Below are 23,420 nucleotides of genomic sequence, written 5' to 3'. Positions count from 1 at the left end.
AATCTTATAATTGTGAAGCCTAAACGTAGAGAATATCCATAGATAACAATATGAGAAAAACTGATTAGAACATGTGGGCTTACCTTTTTGCTGCACATTCCTCTGTCATAGCCCAGCCTGTCTGCCCAACCTGTGCAGCACCGGACATTTGTTGCAACTACTCTAGTTGTGGTGACCCACAGCCGCTTCCTCCATGCTGCAATTTGGTGGAAACCATGAATTTGTAAGAAACCGTGAACCCAGCAGGAGGAACAAACTCTAAAATTGCATACCAGAACCCTTGCTTGCGACATTGGGCTGCTGGGCTTCAGGCACAGCACTTGCTTCGGCTACAGCCGACTATATTAAACCTATTTGATTGGTGTAATGGATAGTGTTTCCCACTGGGCCCCCTAGTTCTTACAAACTAATGGTTGGGGCCAAATTGCCACAAGCAGGAAGTGGCTGTTGGTTTCAGAGGTTTCCCGTTGGGTCACCTCAACTAGACTAGCTCCACTTTGTCCATAGATGAGATGTTATGGACTTATCACCCGCCCCCAACATCACGAGTAAGCTGACTTTTGCTCTGTGGCATCTTGGAAGCCTGCCATCACCAGATGATGCATTACATACTCACTGCCCTCTAGTGATCTCAAATGTACTAACCAGAAACCAGGAGGCCAACCATAGCTTAGACCCCTTCAACCATACACTGGCTACATCAGGCACACCTAACCAAAGTAGACTCATTCTTAAGGGAAAAACAAAAGTTTGCTTTCTTAAAACAGAAAGAATTTGTGACAATTCAGGTTGGAGTGAGCTTGAGATGTCTCCCAGTGATGCACTGCTGAATATATGCAAATTAACCATTGTTACCCTTAGAAGATAAACACACCTCCAGAACCTCTGGAATGCAATGATGTGTCAGCTTGTTAATTTGTACAGAGCCAATAATAATCTAACATGCATACAGACTGTTTCGGATTGTTTGATCCTCATCCAGTGCATGGCATGGATTCATTAGGCTCTATGGAGTCTATGGAGTAGAGCTTGTAACACTGAGAGGTACAGACTAACCAGCAAGCTCATGGTGAACCAGAACTCATTGGAGTGTGTGAGGGGTTACAATGGTCTACAATGGCTACAATGGTCCTAAAAGCCCCCTTACTAAAATGCTAAGAAAAACAAAAGTTTGCTTTCTTAAAACAGAAAGAATTTGCGATAATTCAGGTTGGAGTGAGCTCAAGATGTCTCCCAGAGCATCACTGCTGAATATATGCAAATTAACCATTGTTACCCTTAGAAGCTAAACACACCTCCAGAACCGCTGGAATGCAATGATGTGTCAGCTTGTTAATTTGCAAGGGACCAACATATTTATCTATACAAATATTTCCACACAGGTAAAATGTATTTATATATACAGTAAAATCTCGCTTATCCAGCACCAATGGGGATCAGCTGATGCCAGATAAGTGTGCTTTCTGGTTGCTTGAGATTCAATGTTAAAAATAGACCTAGCTAATACAGTACTATACTCCACTCTATATACATACCATAAACTCTGTATTAAATGTTACAATACAGTAATTGAAATTATATTGACCTTGGGGGTGCCATGAAGCCCAGTCTTTAAGTACAGCTGAACTTAATCTCCATCTCCAGCTCCCACGTGCCCTCCAGAGACAGAGAGCGCTGTTCAGGCCAGCTCCAGCCTTGGTGCCTGGGCACGCAGCGCGCCCGTCTGCCTCCAGCTGCGGGCTGCTGCTCTCGCTGCTCCAGCCTGCCATCTCCAGCTCCCACGTGCACACCACGTGGTCTGCTCCTCACGTCTGGGCCCAGCACGGAAGGAGAGGCTCTGACCGAGTGTTGGCACCTTGACCACCCACGTGGAAGCAGACCTCACCAAGCAGACCTCACCGAGAATAATCTCCACCGTCTGGAAGGAACCCCACCGGCAGCCTCAGCACCCCTCCTCCCTCCACAAGGCTCCTCATCGCCTGCAATTCGGGTGAGCCCGCTGCCCCTTCACACTTGCTGCTGCCCCTCTGTCCGCAGAGCCCGCTGAAGCAGGCCCACTGCCACTACACAGGCTATAAATGGGGGTGATAATGTTTCCATGTGCCGGCTTCCCCACATGTTCTGCTCTGGCTCAGCGGCACACTGCTCAAAGGTTCACTGTGGAATATGCTCCTAGCAATGGGCACATGGTCTAACTGCTCTGTGACATATGGACTGCATATGAACTGTATTAAACTGCACTGGGGCTTATGATCGGCTAGTTAATCTGCATTGGTGCATATGGACTGTTATTTTAACTGCATTGGTGCATATGGACTGTTATTTTAACTGCACTGGGGAAATGGACTGCTATCTTAACCGCACTGAGGCAAATGGACTGTCATCTTAACCGCACTGGGGCAAATGGACTGTTATTAACTGCATCGGGGCAATTGGACTGTTATGTAATTGCACTGGGCAAATGGACTGTTATTTAACTGCATTGTGGCATATGGTCTGTTATCCAACTATTTGAACTGCACTGTGGCATACGACCTGCTATTAACTGCACTGTGGCACATGGACTGTCATTTAACTGCACTGCGGCATATGGACTGTTAGTTAACTATTTAACTGTACTGTAACATAAGGGCTGCTATTAAACTGCTCCGATGCTTTTGGTCTGTGAACCTGTACATGAGCTGTGCAGCGATCTACTACCTGCCTACTGTATACACCTGTATCACACCACTGCATATACCTGGGTCGAACTGCTGGGTACGGGCCATAGCGCACTGATGAACTAACCCGAGCCGCACTGCCTGAAACGGTCTGTGTTTGCACCCTATGCATGTATGTTTTGTCTTGTCTTCTCGTTGCCAGACACTGTATTGCACTGCCACTCTGTAAACTCCCACTGAGCGGGTTCTACACCCATGGATCCCACGAGGCACCCTCTACGTACCACCTACTCTAGGGCACAGCTCCTCACATGGGAACATACTGTTGCCCCACACCCAGAGGACAGTTTCCTGTCCAACTCCGTATGGAACCACGTCCAGAAATTCACTGCCCCCGAGCTAGAACCCCGCACAAGCCGGCGACACAGAGGTGGCGAGCAGGCGCACGGGCGAGATTGAAGAGGAAGGGCCTGCGGTCAGCCATCCCTGCAGCCCTCCTCGCAAATGTCCGCTCCCTCCCCAACAAGCTGGATGAACTGAGACTCCTCGGGGACAAACGCGGACTTGGCAAAAACACCCCAATTCTTTGCTTTACGGAAACATGGCTCCACGAGAACATCCCTGATAGCGCACTACATCTCCCAGGCTACAGCCTCATCCGCGCAGACCGCGACAGCACCCTCACGGGTAAAAGGGGGGGGGGGCATCTGTTTTTACATTAGCTCTGCTTGGTGCTCCGACTCCACCGTATTTGCAAAGAAATGCACATCAGAGCTAGAGCTCCTTCTGGTTAATTGCAGGCCGACATACTCTCCCAGGGAGTTCTTCTCCTTCGTTCTCGCTGGTGTCTATATCCCACCTGATGCTGATGTAAAAAATGCCCTGAGCGAGCTCAGCGACACTGTCACGCAGTGGGAGATGGCCCTCCCGGACTCACTGTTCATCGTCATGGGCGATTTCAACAGGGCCAACCTCCGCCAAGAGCTTCCCCGCTACCATCAGCATGTCACCTGCCCCACCAGAAATGCCAACACACTGCACCACTGTTACACGGTCCTGAAGGATGCATACAAGGCCACCCCCTGGGCAGCTCTAGGCTCATCTGATCACTGTCTCATCCACCTGATACCAACTTACAGGAGACGCCTGGAGATATCGAAACTGGTCCTCAAATCCTCCAAAGTGTGGTCAAGCGAAGCGAAGCTACAACTTCAGGCCTGCTTCAACTGTACAGACTGGCAGACCCTGGAATCGCCAAACCTGGACGAATGGGCAGACAATGTTACCTCATACATTAACTTCTGTGAGAATCACTGCATACCAACGAAAACCTTCAAACTCTATCCGAACGACAAACCGTGGTTCTCAAAAAAACTACGGCAACTTCGCAGAAGCAAAGAGGACGTGCACAAGTCAGGAAACCGAGATGAATACAGAAGGGCAAGAAATGACTTGAACAGAGAACTGAGGGCTGCCAAGAAGGGCTACGTGGATAAACTGGAGCAGTACCTCTCCTTAAATGACTCGCGAGCTGTGTGGAAAGGGCTCAAGGCTGCCATCAACTATAAGCCTCCCCCCCAGCATGCAACACCGAGTGCTGAGCTCGCCGAGAATCTCAGCAAATTCTACTGTAGATTTGAGAACCAGTCTCCCCCACAGCTACGGGCACCCCCCCCCCCGCCACTGCCCCTGAGGCCCCGAGACCAAACTCGCCCCCTCCATCAGTGAACGAGGCGGATGTTCTGCAACACTTGTTAAGGATAAATGACAGGAAAGCCTCGGGCCCGGACAGTGTGTCACCAGCCTGCCTGAAATCCGGCGCTCGACAGCTCGCCCCTATTCTTTCCTCCATCTTCAACAAGTCCCTTCAGAGCGGGAAGTCCCCACATGCTTCAAGAGGTCCACCATCATCCCTGTCCCCAAAAAGCAAGGCGTCACCGACTTCAACAACTTCAGACCCGTGGCTCTTACATCAGTCATCATGAAGGTTCTTGAAAGGTTGGTGCTCCCCCTCCTCAAGCGCACCACGGAGGCCCTGCTGGATCAGCACCAGTTCGCATACAGAGCAAATAGGTCCACCGACGACGCCATCAATATCTGCTTGGAGCTCATCCACGACCATCTGGACAAACCTGGCACGTATGCCAGGATCCTTCTTCTTGACTTCAGCTCAGCTTTTAATACCATCAGCCCCGAAATACTTCAGGAGAACCTTGCCTCACTCGGGGTCTACCCCACTCTTCGCCTGTGGATCCCAGACTTCCTCACAAACAGATCCCAGGTCGTAAAGCTAGGAACCATCTCCTCTCAACCTCGGATTACAAATATAGTAGCACCACAAGGGTGCGTCCTGTCGCCGCTACTGTTCTCCCTGTACACGAATGCTTGCAGATCCACAGCTGACTCCGTCAAAGTGATCAAATTGGCCGACGACACCACCATTGTCGGCCTCATCACTAAAAATGATGAGGAAGCGTACCGCCACCAGGTGGAGAGCATATGCCACTGGTGCTGGGAGAACGGGCTGGTCCTAAACACGGCAAAAACTGTTGAGATGGTTATTGATTTTAGGAAGCACGCCAACACCCCCCCTCCAATAAGTATCGATGACAAAAAAGTTGAAAGAGTTCCCTGCGTCCGACTTCTGGGCACCACCATCTCCAACGACCTGAAGTGGAAGGCAAACACCTCCTCCATCCAGAGGAAAGCCCAGCAGAGGTTATTCTTCCTCCGTCAACTGAAGAAGTTCGGCATGTCCCCGAAACTTCTGACCAGCTTCTACTCAGCCACAATTGCATCTGTCCTCTGCTCTTCCATTCTAGTCTGGTATGCCAGCTCCTCTGCCAGCGACAGACACAAATTACAGAAAGTCATCAGATCAGCAGAGAGAATTATAGGAAAACCGCTACCCGCTCTGGACCTCCTCTACCACTCAAGGCTGAGCTCCAGAGCTTTGAGGATTGTAAATGACCCCTCACACCCAGGCAACCGGTTTTTCAGCCAGCTTCCTTTGGGTCGGAGGTATCGGTCCATCTACACCAGGACCACTAGACACAGAAATAGCTTCTTCCCCTCAGCTGTAAACTCACTAAACTCTCACCACGCACCCCCCTCCGCAACGTGATCATGTTTTTGCCGCCACACATATCCTTCATAAACCTGAGTGCTGTGTAAATATGCATAGTTAGTAATTGAAAATTGGAAGCGAAAATTGAGTGTTGTTTGTATGTTTTTCTCTGTATGAAATGTCTGATATAGTGCTGATCCTCTTTGTGATGTATTCTGTGCACCCTATCCTACCTGTATCCTGTACGTGCCAAGACCAATTCTGGGCACGACCCAGTCGTGCTTGGCGAAAATAAAGATTCTGATTCTGATTCCGACTTACAAAACAGCCTAAAGGTGGCCACAGACCATACCATTTTCTTAATATATTTTCAACTCAAGAATTGCAATCCATTTTTCTGACTTATTGTAGCACTTCAGAAATTTGACCAATGACCACACATGTTGAATTTTTTCCCCAATTATGACAAAAATTATTTAAATTATTATTAATAATTATTGAAACAATTGCTTGGGTCTATACATCAAGAATTTTTTAATCTACTATACACCATTCAAATTTTATATAAATTGATCAGAAAAATCCAACACTCCCAATCTTCTTTTATCAAATAAAAATGGGAAATTCGAACAGATTTCTCGAATGAATGAAAAAAAAGCTTTATAATTTTCGGAACAACCAATCCTTTTTATCAAATTGCTGTAAAATTGGATCATTTTATTGTATGGCGAGTGGCCACCTTAAGAAGTTGACCTTTACCACTGTGAGTTCTGCCGGCGACCTGTGCTGGTTGGTTGAGACTGCTGGTTAGCTGAATTTCAGATAACTAGGACTCTACTATATTCTAATCAATGCTGTTATTTATGTCATTTCTGTTATGGTGGTTCCACCACCACCTTTCTGGCTCATTCATCAATGCAACTATGGTTGTCTATGGTTATGCATGCTGTTGCTTTGACACTTTGACAAAGGGTCCTGCACTGTCAGAAAACAATGGTCAATTGACTTTCCTGCAACATGAATACAATTCTGCATTATCTTGAACACTGTAGTGTGCTGAAATTGTCGCCGTCACTTTTGCTGATTTAGCTACACTGGGCAAAATGTAACTATTACAAATATAAATGTGAACTTTACATAGGAAGTTGTGGAACAGTATAGATTGCAATTTTTGTGACAGATATATTGGCTGCACACCTTGGCCCATATGCAATTACCTTTTTCACCTGAGTTTTCTCCTAGGAGATAATTTTTCATCTGCAATTTAAAATAACTTTCCAGCACTTTTCAACTTAAAAGGTACCAAAAAGTAGGTGAGAAAGTACTATTAAAATTATTTTGAGTATTTTCTTGCTTGCTGGTGGCTTAAAAGAAATTTTATTGGCAAGTTTAAAATTATCACCGAGGAGAAAACTCAGGTGAAAAAGTGAATTGCATATGGGCCATCAACTACACCAATACTCTACTAGCTTTCCAATGCATAATCCTACATGGCCATGTATCAGCCAAAGACCAGCCACGTGATGGATGGAGAGATACAGCTGCTCTTGAGCACTCTTCCCATTGACAAAATGTCCAAAATCAATTGGAAGTATATCGATCAACATTGTAGCAGTGAATCGATTTTAAGCATATTTGTCCAATATTGACTGGTCCATGATGGGCTTCAAGTGTACCTCTGTCCTAATTACACCTTTCTTTATTGATTGCACTGTATTCAGGCTTATTCCTACAGAAATCCTCAACCCATAATGACTACACAAGCCTTTTTGTAACTGAATATCATTAAAGGACCACTACAGCAAAAAGAAAGTAAGCAGTTCAAACCTGACAGAACTAACAGGTTTTGGACTAGTCCATCTCTTCATGGGGGATTCTCAGGCTTTTCCTTGTTTTCAAAAGCATTCTCTGAATGGCATTTTAACTACCATAATAGTAATACACCAGCACGGTGGCGTAGTGGTTAGCTCTCTCGCCTTGCAGCGCTGGGTCCCTGGTTCGAATCCCAGCCAGGGCACTATCTGCAAAGAGTTTGTATGTTCTCTCCGTGTCTGCGTGGGTTTCCTCCGGGCACTCCGGTTTCCTCCCACATTCCAAAAACATACAGATAAGTTAATTGGCTCCCTCTAAAATTGGCCCTAGACTACAGTACTTACACTTCATAATATAGACATATGGCAATGGTAGGGATTAGATTGTGAGCTCCTTTGAGGGACAGTTAGTGACAAGATATATATATATATACACTGTACAGCGCTGCGTAATATGTCGGCGCTATATAAATACTAAATAATAATAATAATAATAATACACCAGGCAGCCTCCCTACTTACTTGCACGCTATTTTGGCAGTTAGACTTAAAGAGGAACTCCAGTGAAAATAATGTACCGGTAATGAAAAAAAAGTGCTTAAGTTTTACAATAATTATTTATAAATGATTTAGTCAGTGTTTGCCATTGTAAAATCTTTCCTCTCCCCGATTTAAATTCAGGCATTTATCACATGGCGACATCTTTACTACTGGCAGGAGATGTCTGTGGCAGTTGGAAACAGCTGTTATTTCCCACAATGCAACAAGGCTCCCACAATGTGATGTCAGCACCCTGGTTTCACCACAATATCAGCCATTAAAACCCCCTTGACTATCCGTTTGAGAAAAGGTAAAGATTTCTCATGGGAAAGGAGGTATCAGCTACTGATTGGGATGAAGTTCAATCCTTAGTTACCGGTTCTCTTTAACAACTGGCCTTCAGGAAATGCTTAAGGAAACAAATAAAACCCTGAGAATCTCTCATGAGGAGACAGACTAGTCCAAAACCCGTCGGTTCTATCAGATCCTGGTCCTTTAAATATCTCAACTGCCATCTGCAGCTGCTGTAATGTTCTAGTAAACATGTTGGAAACCATGACATCAGTATATGACATGGGGTAAAAAAACTTTCCTTGTTTGTGTCCCTAGTTCAGGAGTTTCTACACAGCAGAAAAAGAAATATCACCCAACCTTTTGCACCATACAGTTTCTCTAGGTGTATTGCAATGACTCCTCATTCCATACAAAGGAATCGTACACTGGACCATGTCTTGGGTATAACAGTGTAATACAACTTAAAATAGTTTAAATAAAATATATGAATGGTGTAAATACTTAGTACAAAATGGTTTTGTTTTTTTCCCCCATATTATTTGAATCTAAACTCTAAGTATAACCACTTCAGGGGGGCTGAGAGCAGGCAGCCTGCTTTGCCTGAAGTTGGGCTGTAATTACTTGAAGTAATTACAAAAGAAAAAAAACAGCCCTTTTCTTCTCTACAGTACTTCTTTATACTGTGTTGTTTACTCAAAAAATATGGGAGTGCTTCAGGCTTGGGCTAATGGCTTTATTGGGCCTTTGATAGCTGCTCTAGATCCCTGCCAGTTACAGCCAGAGACCTCCTGATAAAATAATAAGGCAGACCTAGGTGAATTGCATGGATACATAGCACTAATAACAGCTCAAAATCCAATAACTGTGTGGGTGATTTTATGAATATATTAGTGCCCTCAGGTGCCCAGATGTTGCCTACCATGTGTTCTTAATCACATATGCTAATAACTGACATGCTACCCACAGATGAGTTTCAGCATTCATCAGTGCACACTAATAATAATAAACACCCTCCGTGGCAGTCATTAGTATCCACAGAATTTTGATTATAAGAAGGCAAGAAACCCTTGATTGCAAAATAAATAAGGACCTAATTTGTAAATATAACTGCTAATCTACCCCACATTAATTTTCCTGCCTGCAGTTTTCAGGCATAAAATTCTGGAAAACCTTTTAGTTTAAAAAATACAATTGTGTTGTGGATGTTGTATTAGAGGCAGACATGATGACAGAACTTCAGAAACATTTACCTACCATGCAGCTCTAGTGCTGTACTGTATTTGATGTTCTACAAAGATTCTTTAGCGGTCATCAATCTTTACTAAAAAAAAGGGATTAAAGGGATTAAACATCAGATTAGATGAAAAATTTAATCTGAAGAAAATCTGTTAAAAACTACAGACATCTCCAATCGAAACCTAGCTCAGACATTGATGAGTAAGGCTTTCCTTTCATATCTGAGGGTTGGGCAGGCTCAACATTAGGGCGTCATAGCCTTGTACCATGTCAAGCTGTACAAAGCAAGTGCTGGCAATGGTCAGACTGTCTATTTGGGCAACACGGTGGTATAGTGGTTAGCACTCTCGCCTTGCAGCTCTGGGTCCCCGGTTCGTATCCCAGCCACGGCACTATGTGCATGGAATATGTAAATTGTCCACATGGGTTTCCTCCAGGCACTCCATTTACTCCCAACATATAGGTTAGCTAATTGGCTTCCCCATAAATTGGCTCTAGACCAGGGATCCCCAAACTTTTTTGGTCAAGGGCCTAATCAACATACTTCAAACTGCTGGGGGGCTGTAACATACATAAAATGATGCTGATATCTACGGTAGGTATTGATTTCCCATAATCCAGCCGGAAGACAACTCCCAGCAGCAGCCATTTAGAAAAATGTCTTTGTGCACCAGACGGTGAAGCATACCCAGGTGACAACCTGCCACCCAGTTGGATAGCAGTGTCACCTGAAGCAAAATTGGATTGGAAGCCAGCGAATGACTGCTCACTGGCTTCTACAGTATGTGGATGGCTGGTGCCAGCACTGCTATTCTATATGCAGGCCAACAATATTTAAAAATGCAGTGGTCCACATCTATTAGTTTTACATTTTGTGTTTGGGGGTCAGTGAAAAAGCTTCAGGGGGCTGCATTCGGCCCGTAGTTTGAGGACCACTGCCCTAGACTGTGATACATACACTACACTATACATAGACATATGACTATGGTAGGAATTAGATTGGGAGGGACAGTTAAAGACAAAATTATATACTCTGTACAGCACTACAAAAGATGTCAGTGCTATATAAATAATATTTCAGCTGGATTATAAACTGATGCACAGCAGTACCCAAGTAAACAACTGATATCAATCTTTTACCTGGTCTAAAGCCCATCTGAAGGCATATGGTAGAGTAGTAGATTGTTTATTCTAAACTGATTTGCTAGGTTCCCTACATACATTCGCCAAGGTTCGGTTCCTTGCACAGATTCTGATGTTCGGTACTCTACAAAGATTTGGCCTGCAGTGTAGTTCTGTGCTGGCAGCACATTCCATGGATTCTCAATACAATATGGCCTGCAAATGTGACCTTCACTGGCAAGTACAGCTGAAATCATTTTAGCATCTCCACTCGTTCCCTTCTACAGGGCGCAGACATGGTCAGCATGATACTTGTGGATCACAAGTACATCAATGTGTATTGCTATGAATGGGGATATTTATTATTTAAATTATGCAAAATGTGAGTCACATGCACTGTAGCACAACCTTGGCACTGACGAGGACCTCCCTGCACTTACAAAAAAAACAAACTATTTGGACAACCTGCTCATTAATATAAAAAAAGGATACTTAGCTCCATGTCCGGGGATAAGCTTTAAGAATGATGAATGTGTGCTTTTCTCACAACTCTGATAGGATGCCTGAAAGACATCAGCAATATGGCAAAGCATGCTCTAAATATCTCACATAAACACATATTCCACAGAGCTTTAAAAAACGACTGGCAGGACAGAGGTTAATGGCAGCCACAAAAGGAAGGACAATGAATCATGGGATACTGCCTGCCAATATCCGCTTAATTACCACAAACCCAGCTGGTTCCTCAGCTCTCATCCGAAAAATGCAAGAAAATGGGGGAGAGAATCAGAAATAGCATTCAGTTTTATTTTTAAAGTCTTGCTGAATTATTAAGAGCGCAGCAGGAACCCGCGGCCCTTCTTCAATCAATATTTTATCCCGTCTCAGTTCGAGTGCTTTCTTCTTTCTGGTAATGAATTCTAAACGTAAGGAAGCCACTCTCACAGGTAGACAACATACTTAGCAAAAGAGATAATCCAAACGCTATAATGGCATGGTGTTTAATGTAGTGATCACAGGTACAGTGTTCTCTATTCACACCTTACTAATCCATATGCAGCCTCATACAAAGGAAATAGGGCTAGAAATTGTGTATGTGGTTTAGAAGAACTATGGGGAATGCGCCTTTGGAATCCTGGAATCCCTTCAGGTGCAAAAAGAGGCTTCCAATAGGCTCATTTTATTAGCCATGATTATCAGAAGTCTTACATTATATAGCTTGCTTTTCTGTACAAACAGCAGGCACCTCCAACCACAAGAACATATTGAAGGACCTGGCCATACACTTTTTCATAACCTCCTATAGGCATCTGCTGGGTCTGGTTTTGGCGTGAGATGTTACCCATATTTAGATTATCAGACATATCTCCATGCCTAACACGTCATTTTCTTCCCGTAGCACTCTCCTTTCCTCTCCCTACTTACCCCCCACTACATTATCGTCTAACAATCACCCTCTGGGCTCAGCTATACATATTCTCACAATAAAGTCCTGTCCCTGCCGCTATCTGAGTTCAGCTACACTGTATCCAAACCCAACCAAACCATGCACCCGTCCCTGCCACTACTATCAGTGTGTCTGATCCTGCAGCTATCTGAGTTTAGCTACACTGTTGTAGAATTCGTAGCCATGCTCTCGAGCCTAAAAGAAGCACCCAGTGCCCCACAGCCACTAATTCGCAATGCAAACTATGGAGCTACTGAGTAGTGCCTAGCGTCACCACAACAAAATAACCTGCTTCGATGTAGAGTTGGTGTATAAGTATGAGGGCAGCCAGGAGCCATGACTGCAGTTACTTCTGTAGTTGGAATGACTGATTGCAGCTCTGTGACATCAGAACAGCTCTCTATTGTTTCATATTTTTAAAAGAAGCACTGCAGGCAGGAGTGTAAGGCTGCATTAAATAAAGCTTTACCTTTAGGGACCACTGTGTCAAGTTAGTCAAGAGGTCCATTTAAAATATAACTAAAATATACTGCATGATTACTGTACAGTATTTTCCAGTTTTCAGCAGTTAATGCAGTGGTTCTCAGGGCACCTGTGGCAAAAAAAATGTAAGGCACCCCTGGGCACACAGGAGGCTGAAGGTGGCAAATTCACCATCTGTCAGCTGCTTCCGTACACTGCCTGGGTGCTTACTAGCACCCAGTACAGGTGATGGAGAGGTCACCAGTGATTTGAGTCAAATCTGAGCATGGCAACCGCTGTCCTCACTTGCGACATGCCTTTTTTTTGCTGCCAGGTAACCCCATTGTGTGACAAAACGCTGTCACGTGTGGGGTTACAAATACTGCCTTCTGCTTTATTAGACTGCAGGCAAAAGGTACTCATGGCTGGCAGATGGGAGGATCTAGTTAGGCAGTAGTAATCCCTTTAAGTCTGCAATCATGCCCCGCCCGTTCCTTTAGTTTCAAACTTTTTTTTATTGAAGTAGCAAAAAGATCTAACAGTCAACATTTGCACTAGTATCAACCAACATTTGCACTAGTATGAACCCTCTGAGACATCGAGGGTAGGTGAGTATATAGCATCAGAAGAAACATGTAAAACATGTGAAACAGAAAAAAAAAACATGCATAGGCAATGTAAACTAGGCAGGATCCACATTTTATATATGGCAAACAAAGCTTAGCAACCATGTGCTTAGCAAGGGGACACAACCATAGTCCCAGGATATTCCTGAATATGCAGAAGTCTCCAGTTATGCTTGTAGGATGGACTGGAGCTCCAGCCCTCCTCTATTCTATCCAGGGTTCCTAGATCATGGAAAACTTGTCTATCTTGTCCTGGAATAGAGCATTCAATCTCTTGCACACCAAGGGCTCGATTCACAAAGCCGTGATCAGTGCTATCATCGTTGTGATAAGCTCAGCACGCGGGTTAGCGTGCATACAAGTTTGCGCACGTAATAGTAAAGGTTTCTGCGCATTAACTTTCCCGTTCACGTGCTAACATATGGGTTAGCGGGTGAACGGGGAAAGTTAATGCGCGCAAACCTTTACTATTAAGGGGCTAACCCGCGCATTAAGTTTATCACGGCCGTGATAGCATTTATCACGGCTTCGTGCAGTGAGCCCCATAAGTGATCAATACTGGATCTCAGGGCAGCTAAGGTAAGTATTGGAGTAAGCCATTGGGAGGCTATATAGGTTTTTGTTGCAGCTAGTATGAATTGTAAGAGCCTATCTTCTGGGTTTCACAGTTTCACAGGCTTAAAGAGAACCCGAGGTGGGTTTAAAAAATCCTATTAGGACACAGAGGCAAGTGCTGTATACAATGAGCAACCTCTGTCCCCCATAAAACAAACCGCCAGGCTAGCGACACACAGATTGTCGCTAGCCGGCTGTTTACCTAAGGCTGTCAGTCACCGCCGCTCCCCCGCCTCCTGTATAGTGTGGCTCTCCGCCTGTGTCCCTTCCCTCCCCGCCTCCGTAAGCTTCCTCCAATCGGCTTACGGAGGCGAGGAGGGAAGGGACACAGGCAGGGAGCCGCACTATACAGCCAGATTAATTCCCCCTCATTTGTGTCTAATGATTCCTTGTAATTTGATCTTTCCCTGTGTCACATGACTGCCACAACAGAAATTGCAGATAAGCTCATTTGAAAGCACTGGTTGTTAACATTATGTCGGCTTCTATGAATCAGGAAGTAGAAACAGTGCAGATTTATTTTTGGATTTATATTAGCTGTAACCAAGAAATGTTTTTGTTTAATGGTTATTATGTTGTGTATCTTTTAGGGTAAAAAGGACATTCTGAGTTCAGGTCACTTTAAGGTAGGCAATGACCTCTCTCCAGTTAGACAGCATGCAACTTTAAGCAAGCATCCTCCCTCCCCCCTTAGTTTGGAAGTGACCCCCTCTTAGGTGAAGTGTCCCCTACAGCTAGGCTGTGACCTTCCTCTAATTATGCATAATCCCTCTTCTTTATGTTAGCCAGTGACCCTCACTAGGTAGCATACACCACTCCAGATGGCCAGTGAAACCCCCACCACCACCACCAGGTGATCAGCAGCTATCTCTTAACAGTTTAGGCTTCATCCTATTCTTTAGCCACAAAATGAACCTCCCTTCATCTACTTCCTGCCACTCTCTTCTGTCCACTGCTCCCCTCATGCCAATCTGCTGCTCCTATCTTCCTTATGTCTCTTCAATATTACGCCATTGGTGCCGGCTGTCGGGACTATAGGTTAACTGCAGGGTAATATGGCTGCATTGGATATCAATCAGCGCCCGTATTACCCGATACAGAGGACTTCACCAAGCTGGACAAAAGATGGTAAAAGAAAGGGCCAAGAATGGGACTATTTTTCATGAGTGCTGTGTTGTTGCAGCACCTCTGAGAAGTGTTTGCGGTGCACCAGGTTGCTGCGGCGCCCACTCTGAGATATGCTGAGTTCATGTATTAGCACAGTGGAACATTTCTGATTTCTTTTGTGAACTAATATAATCATGAACTTCCATTATATAAACCTACAAGGATGAAACTAGGTTCTACTTCAGAATTATGCAAATTACATTCTGTGAGAAAACATATTTGAGAAAAATAATATGCTGTGAATCTGGCATGAAAGATGATAACAGAAACTAAGGTTTGATAGGTGTACACAAAATATGCCTAGACTGTAAAACTAGAAGCAGAGAGTTCCCACTTTAGACCCTCTAAAGGTAAAATCTCAGCAAGTGCAAATAATTCCTAATTGCAAGCTGACCATATGTATACTGGTTTGTAGCTTGTGATGCCGTGTCCGTGAAAATCATAAACCACTAAAAGGAACACCTTAGGTGAAAATAACTGCTGAGATAAACAATTGTATCCATCTTCCCACTTAAACAGTATGGAAAGGTATAGAAAAATGCAGGGATTTCCCATTAAATTTGGTGCATTTGTTGTTTATTTTCGGTGCAATGAAAATAACTGTAGTCATTTGCACTGAACTGCATGCGTTTTTTTCTTTTAAAAAAATGTATGCAGCAGTGCATTTGCATTTTAGCAAAAAATAAATAAAAAAATAAAAGAACACATTGGTAGGAATAGGGCAAATGGGTTCCAATTGGGAAATGCATGCACTTGCAGTTCTTTCTAGATCCAAAACTGCACAAGATTGAAGAAAACAGGAACATATTAGTACCAGTGGGAATGAGCCCTTCTTTACAGTTATATTTGTGAATGCAGCTGTTGGTTGATTTTAGATTTCCAATAGAATCTTCAGTGCTAGTTATACACAAGAGAGAGAAAGAGAGAAAGAGTGATTACCCCACCACCCACACCAGGTGGATCTCAGGTCACTTTGTGATATCTTAGACAGACTACCTATTAAAATGACAGGCTAAGATATTTCCTGCCCTGCCATTGGCTACTGACAATCATGTGATATCTGTTTACATAACTTATTCCATGCACTGATTGCACATATCTGAGAAGATAATAAGGTGCTTCATAACTCTTTTTATAAACCTAGGACTGATAAAGCAATTAGAGCAAACTCACACTCCCATGTTGCATTTGCACACGCATCAAACTGACAGTCAAAATCCTGGACTTGGTTTTATAAGACTACAGTAACAATTGCTGAAAGGTTACTGAATTGGTAGCTGAGCAATAGCATTCTAATGCAGTGTGAACTTAATTAAGTATGAGACAACATATATTTATTCTAAAACTAATTCACTCACCTCCCTGCAATCCTTACTGTAGTAACTCAGAAAGGATTAGAATTTTGGTATTTACTGTCATGTTTAGAACCCCCCCCCCCCCCCCACACACACACACACACACACACACACACACACACACACACTTGGAATGCTCTGTACGGAGAGAAATGAAAAATTTGCCTGTAAACGCACTTTAAAATCTCTCTTAAATTTTCAGAATGATAACAACATATAAAAAGTATGTATTTGTATAAACATGCATATGCACAAGATAAACAGCCTTTGTATTGGCCTGATGAAGCAGGCTCAGACCAGCGAAACGTGTTGCCTGTGCTAAATAAAAATCTTTTGTCACATACAAAGATTTCGTTATTGAGGTCAGCCACCTAATATTGTCTTTTCATTTTTAAGCTGTTTTTAGATGCTTTTATCTCAATCAGGGCGCCTCTTTACCTCTATTGTGCTTTGTATGCATCTGTTTAAGAATTATAAACCCTTCACATCAATAAGACAGATGTTTAATTTAATAGGACAGTAGAGAGAGCACTGAGACATGAGATGTCAAATGTTTTCTTCCAATCTTTTACATGTAAGATAATAAAAAATTTAGATTGATCTCGTCTCTGCTAAATGCTTCACTCCACACTGAATCCCTGGCACCTCATGCAGCAATGCACATGTAGGGTACATAGAACACGACTTATACTGCAAAGGAAAAGCGGGAAATAATGCATAAAGAGCAGTGAAAAATCTCATACAGAAAAAAACTCACATATACACACTCTCGTCTCTGTGTCTCTCCCTCTCTCTCTCTCTCTCTCTCTATATATATATATATATATATATACTGTATACGCTGCTCAAAAAATTAAAGGAACAGCTTGAAAACAGTTCTCAATGTGAAAAAACATGCTGAGTATATATATATATATATATATATATATATATATATATATATATATATATATATATATATATATATAATTTTAGCCCATTAGATGATGGGTGCTGAAAATAGTGCTCTCACCCGCAACCCATGCGCACAAGCCAATCAAATTCATGCCTGGCAGGAAGCATACGGCCCAATAGAAGGAATAGATGTTGCAGGCTTTCTTTAGGCACCAATAACAGCCCCCGTCTTCATACAGAGGAAAGTATTGGTTATAGTTACTGGCCTCATTCCGGGCCTTTCTCCGATCTTCTCTCTCCCACCTTCATCTTCCTGTTAACACATGTTGGGTGAAGAAGATGGCGGAAAGAGAGGAAAGGACCATACAGAGGCCACCAATGGTGCACATTTTTGTCAGTACTGTATTAAAATGTAAGGGGTCCTGTGTACATTTTTGTCCATGTCACGAAATAACTTAAAACTAGCCCTTAGAAGACAACACAGGATTTATTCTTTTGTTTTTTGTTGTTATGTTTCTTAGCACAATTTCAGTCAACATAACCTGTGATATTCCTATCACCAATATCTCTTTTTCCACACCCTTGAGGCTCACTTGATACTTTTAACCAACAAACTTCCAGATTCATCACCTAAACTGTTTGCAGATGTTTTGAGCACTCCAATTAGTCTGTGGCGTCTAATGGATGACCACCATTGTGAACTTTGCAGCCTCTCCTCCTAACACAATAGGATAATTTCAGGCAGAAATGGTTGATAGGGACCCTGAGCAGTGCCATAAAAAGGAAATCTGGACTTACCTGGGGCTTCCTCCAGCCCCCCATAGCCCATGAGATCCCCCAGTATCCTATTCGTCTCTTCCGTGGTCCCACTGGCGCTCCGGTAATCCAGTGACTTTGGCTGAAGTCACGTGTGCGGATCGCCGGCAAGCACCCGGCGTGTCATCAGTCGCCGTAAAGGTCCTGTGCATGCACAGTTCTCTATAGATTGAACCGCACCCTTCAGCCGAAGTCGCTGGATTACCAGAGCCGACAGAGGGACCACGGAAGCGACAAAGAGGATGCTCGGGGACTTCGCTGGCTACAGGGGGCTAGAGGAAGCACCAGGTAACCCCAGATTTCCTTTTTATGACACTGCTCAGGGTCCCTTTAACCTACTAATTCCTGTCTGTGGACAGATGTCAAACTATCTGGAGGAAAACAGCACACACACACACACACACACACACACACACACACACACAAACACATACACTATACTGGGACTATTTTTGTTAAAATATTTTCCAATGTCAAATAGACCCAGGGATACAAACTATAAATCTGGTCTTATCAGCCCAACTTCTACTTGGTATTTCAAGCATTATGTGTGTAATAAGGTAATAAGGGATGATGATTAATGCAATTGGAGGACAGTACAGTCAGCTTCTGCTTAGACAATCCATTGTCTGAAATGGCTGACCACCTAATATAAATGGATATGCTTAATTACACAGTAGTACGTACATGGAAATCTCAGTCGCCATGGCAATATGGATCCCAGTATCTGTCCAACCCTGCCATAAGTAGTGTTAATAAATACTGGTATGTCAACAAATATGGTCTACTATACAGAATGCCTGAAGCATATTTTTTATTAACAGTATCTTGTTAAACTGATCCTTTACCCAAAGTCGTGCACAAGATTCAGTTGGAACAGCCATGTTTGCTGATTGCAAGCGAGGCTGTGTTAGGGGTTGTGCTTTAGTGCTTATTTTAGGTTATATAAATGTCACAATAATAAAATAAACTCTAATGATAGCAAACAAGTACATAAACATACACAAATAAAGCTGCTGTTCATGCCCCAAGTGCAATTTCCTTTTCTATGGTAGAGACACAGCAAGTAAAAACATTGGGGAAATGTTTTCATTGATGGCAGTAAAGAGGGAGGTTTTACATATGTAATTCGGTAGTAGTAACATATTATCTATTAAAGTGATACTGTATATACTGTTGTATAAGCCCGAAAAGCCAAAACATTTTCTGAAAAGTCGGCTTATACGCGAGTCACTGTGTGGAGCATGTGAGAATGTGCAGGAGGAACCCTGCATCCACCCGTGCCTGTGCTCCCCACTGTGCCTTTCAATGCAAGATTCCTATCAAGATGCAGGCTAATTATTTTATACAGTATATACTGTACTTTAAGTAACAAACGTCATTGCATGCACCCACCCACGTATACATAATGATTAACTAGGAAAGTTAATGTCTTCCTGTTTTACAAAGCAAGTCAAATAAAATGAGCTTAAGGCTCTCATAAAATAAAAACTAAAGCAGCCAAGGACGAGACACCTGCTGGATATTCTCAGTTTAATCCCACAGCACATCTTATATAAGAAGCATGCAATTATTTATCGGCATAATGCTGTACTACAACAGTTATCACTAGAGATGATCAATTGTTTGAAACTTTTACAGTCCACTGGCAGGATTTTTTTTTTAAATCCAGTCCATGTTTCATACCAGTTTTGCATTTATTAAGAAAAAATCTATTGCAACGGCCCAAATTTATGACCCTTTTTAGAAATATAAAACGTGATATGAGCCTGGTAAGGGCTGCAAACCTTTGTCACTTAGTAGTACATCATTCATAACAAATTCTGACCAGGTTTATGTTGTATACAATTCTCCAGCCATAGAGAATCCTATTAACTACTGTAGGTTGTTCTCAGTCTACCTGTTGTCACTGGTTTACCACCATTGTGCTGTGGGATAGTAAATGAACAGAAGATGCTCAGTAATTTTAAGAAGAAAATCTTGATAATCTTGTCATTGTCATTACAGTGACCTTCTTCTATGCTGAACTGCTTTCTATGACTTTGGTTTTAAAGGGCATCCGAACTGTTCATAAAATTGCAATATTAAGTGTGCACTCTTTGTATTACCTATAGTTGAAGATCCCGTAGTAATCTCAAGCTCCTCATTCCTACATTCCCCATCCCACGGTCATTTACACCACCAACTGGGTACCAGTCGAGCAGAAGTACCTGCTGCCGTGAACAAGCCCTTTTGAACTGGGCAAATGCGCATTCACAACAATGAGCATAAGCACGGAGGACACGTAATATTGCACTTAACTTTCTATCAGTTCAGGTACCCTTTAATCTAAGCTGTACAATTTCACTTGTAAAATAAAGCCTATTATGTCTGGGTCTGGACATTACATAATTTCCTCAATTAGAGATGATTCATATGCAGTCAAATTTATAAAGACAAAAAAAATGAAAAATGAAATAATAGACAGAGCATGACAGTTATTAATAATGATAAACAGGATAAAACAACAATGAATAATAGAAGACAGCAAAATCACCAACACAATAGGGAAAGAATGACTAACTTTAGGAACAAAGGAATAATAAGAATCCATAAACTTATTCACCTTGATTACATATTTAGATTATTCTCAGAAACGCATCGATGTAGATGACACATTCCTGCTATGATGAAACTTGTCACAGGTTCTTCCTGTTAATGTTCCAATAGTATATAATTTGATGCTTTTGCTTTCTTACAAATGTATTGATCACCCATTGGTTAATCCAATAAAAGATTCTGTATACCCCAGAAACAACTAGCAGGCTGAGCATAGAATCTGCACTCACAATGAAAACATAATAATGATACAATAAAGTGGATTCAACAACAACAAAAAACTCTCCAACTTGTACTTTTTCCAGAATCCATTGACTATGACCTTTTCTGGCACACAAAATAGCAGAATGACTGTGTGATAAATGTACCCTCCACAATAATGAATCCCACATGCAGACCAAGCAAGAAGTTCAGGGTCTTACCTTGAGAAGCTATTCCACATTTTGTGTCATTTGTAAATGACATAAAAGCCTAACAGTGAATCTGTATGTCACAGCTGAAATGGATGTTTCTTACATTGAATTACAGATTGCCCAGCAAGCTCTGGGTGAGCCAGAACTCCAAGGAGTGTGCAAGCGACTGAAAGAGACCAAAAGCCTTCTTACTAAAATGCTATGCAAAACAGAAGTCTTGCCACTATGCAAATTGTGGCTTTGCATAGCACGCGCAAAGCGTCAAATTTGCATAGCAGCAAGACTCAGTGCTCTCTGTTCTATTGGGGCCCCTCCATGAGCCCAAATTTACTCTCATTGCTGTAAATTGCGTCTCTGCAGCAAGGGGTGGGGGTGGGGCAGTTGAAATGTAGGTGACACGCGGGGGGGAGGGGGGAGGGATAGGCATCAAAAGCCACGATTTGCAGCAATGACAGTTGAGCAATGAAGTTGGGTGCAGGGAGGCGTTCGATGATATAGCAGTTGCCGAGTCTTCTCGCTATGCAAATTGTGAAGCACCCACTTTGCAAAGCCGCAGTTTGCATGGCAGGAAGACTCAGCGCCTATTTTATCACCTCCCTGTGTCCAGCTCTACTGTCATTGCCCCAAATCGTGGCTCTATGGCGTGGAACGGGTAACGGTTAGGGAGGGTGTTAGGGTTACACTATCGGAATCCAGTAGTAGAATATCGCTAATTTCAGGGATATTCTACTACTATCAGCAAGTCCCTGAACCTTTTTTTCCAGGTGCCTTTTTCCCATGATTGTGAAATATGCCCCCAGCATCATATTACCCATTAGAATTACTCTCTTCCTTGCTCCAAAAGTAACCTCCTTTACTAATACTGTATTTCCCCTCAAGTGCAACTGTGTCTGAGCCACACTGAAAGATGTCTAATTTACCTGCACAGACAGGAGAAAGATGTTGTCTAGGTGCACAAATCATAACTGTAATAACTGTGCAGCTATGTGCATAGATGAATAGGCCACATGGTTGATAACTAAGTATTGGCCCTAAAATTCCATACATCAGTCTGACATGTAATGTTTTGGGGAAGTGGTTAGAAGACAGACGATTGGGCTGAAATTACCAGCAGTTAAAGCCTCTCTCCAGGTTAAAAACTTTGTTGTTGGTAGTTTTCTGTCTGCCTCTCCCCATATGCACTAAATACCGGAAAGTATTAGTTCCATAATCTATATCAATAAGAATGGACATTTTACTAAATCAAAGTATGGTAAGTACTGAAATTGGTCACATTATACACAGTCTATATACAGTATATACAAAAAGGGATGGAAGGTGAGTGGCAGCTTGGCCACACTCCCTTCCCCAAAAACACTGCACCTCTCTGCTTGAGAGGAGGACCAGCAGACGTGATAAGCCGCATGATGTATTAAAGACTTTTTTAAACTAATGGCACATATACTTAAAGAGAATCTGTACTCTCAAATTCTTACAATAAAAGGCATACCATTCTATTCATTATGTTCTCCTGGATCCCTCTTTGCCATTTCCGCAGCTCCCCGCCGCAATCCTAGCTTTTAATCAACAGTTTTAGGCAATGTTTACAAACAAAAAACATGGCCGCTAACCAGGAAGTGATGTTTGTATATATCTCATGTTACAGTATACTACAAGTTTTTATTACATAGAGAATTATCTGCACTCCAGTCTGGGATTCTCACAGTTCTCAGCATGAGACAGGCAGCTTCCTTCCCCCTCAGAGAGCTCTGTCTGTGAGTAGTAAACAAAGCACACAGAGCCTGCAGGGGGCATGCAGGGGGCGTGCAGAACTTCTCCCTATCAACGCAGAGGCAGCACATTCCTCCCTGGCTCTCAAGGCTTGACAAAGAAAAGAAGATTAGATATATTACAGAGACAGAGTAACTAGAAAAGGCTGCACTAATCCAGACCACATTAGAACAGGTATAGGAACTTATAGGATACAAAAAATAAGGCTGACAATTTAGTTACAGAGTCTCTTTAAAGGACACCTGAAGTGAGAGAGATATGCAGGCTGCCTTATTTATTTCCTTTTAACCAATACCCGTTGCCTGGCTGCCCTGCTGATCTCTTTGAGTGTAGTAGTGTCTGAATCAGACACCTGAAACAAGCACGTGCCTAATCCAGTCACACTTCAGTCAGAAAAAGCTGTTCTGCATGCTTGTTCCGGGTCTATGGATAAAAGTATTAGAGGCAGAGGATCAGCAGGACATCCAGGCAAACTGCATTGTTTAACAGGAAATATATATGTCAGCCTCCATATCCCTTAGTTTAGG

General features: G+C 42.9%; 1 protein-coding gene across 11 annotated transcripts in view; it reads right to left on the bottom strand.

Moving 5' to 3' along the window:
* DLGAP3 (DLG associated protein 3) overlaps window positions 1-23,420 on the bottom strand; it is a 541,562-nt gene that overhangs the window by 479,918 nt on the left and 38,224 nt on the right. Inside the window, exon 2 of one of the 11 annotated variants that reach the window (XM_068269122.1) lies at window positions 9,627-9,693. The exons of 8 other annotated variants lie outside the window; for them this stretch is intronic. The gene's annotated coding sequence lies outside the window, so the exon portion shown is untranslated. Of the gene's footprint in view, window positions 1-9,626; window positions 9,694-20,717; window positions 20,781-23,420 lie in introns of those variants that run through there. 2 more of the 11 variants (XM_068269132.1, XM_068269134.1) reach the window with 2 other exon arrangements.

The sequence above is a fragment of the Hyperolius riggenbachi genome, chromosome 2, assembly GCF_040937935.1.
Source record: "Hyperolius riggenbachi isolate aHypRig1 chromosome 2, aHypRig1.pri, whole genome shotgun sequence".
NCBI lineage: Eukaryota > Metazoa > Chordata > Amphibia > Anura > Hyperoliidae > Hyperolius > Hyperolius riggenbachi.
The sequence above is the reverse complement of the archived record's forward strand: the minus strand, read 5'-3'. Positions and strand labels throughout refer to the sequence as shown.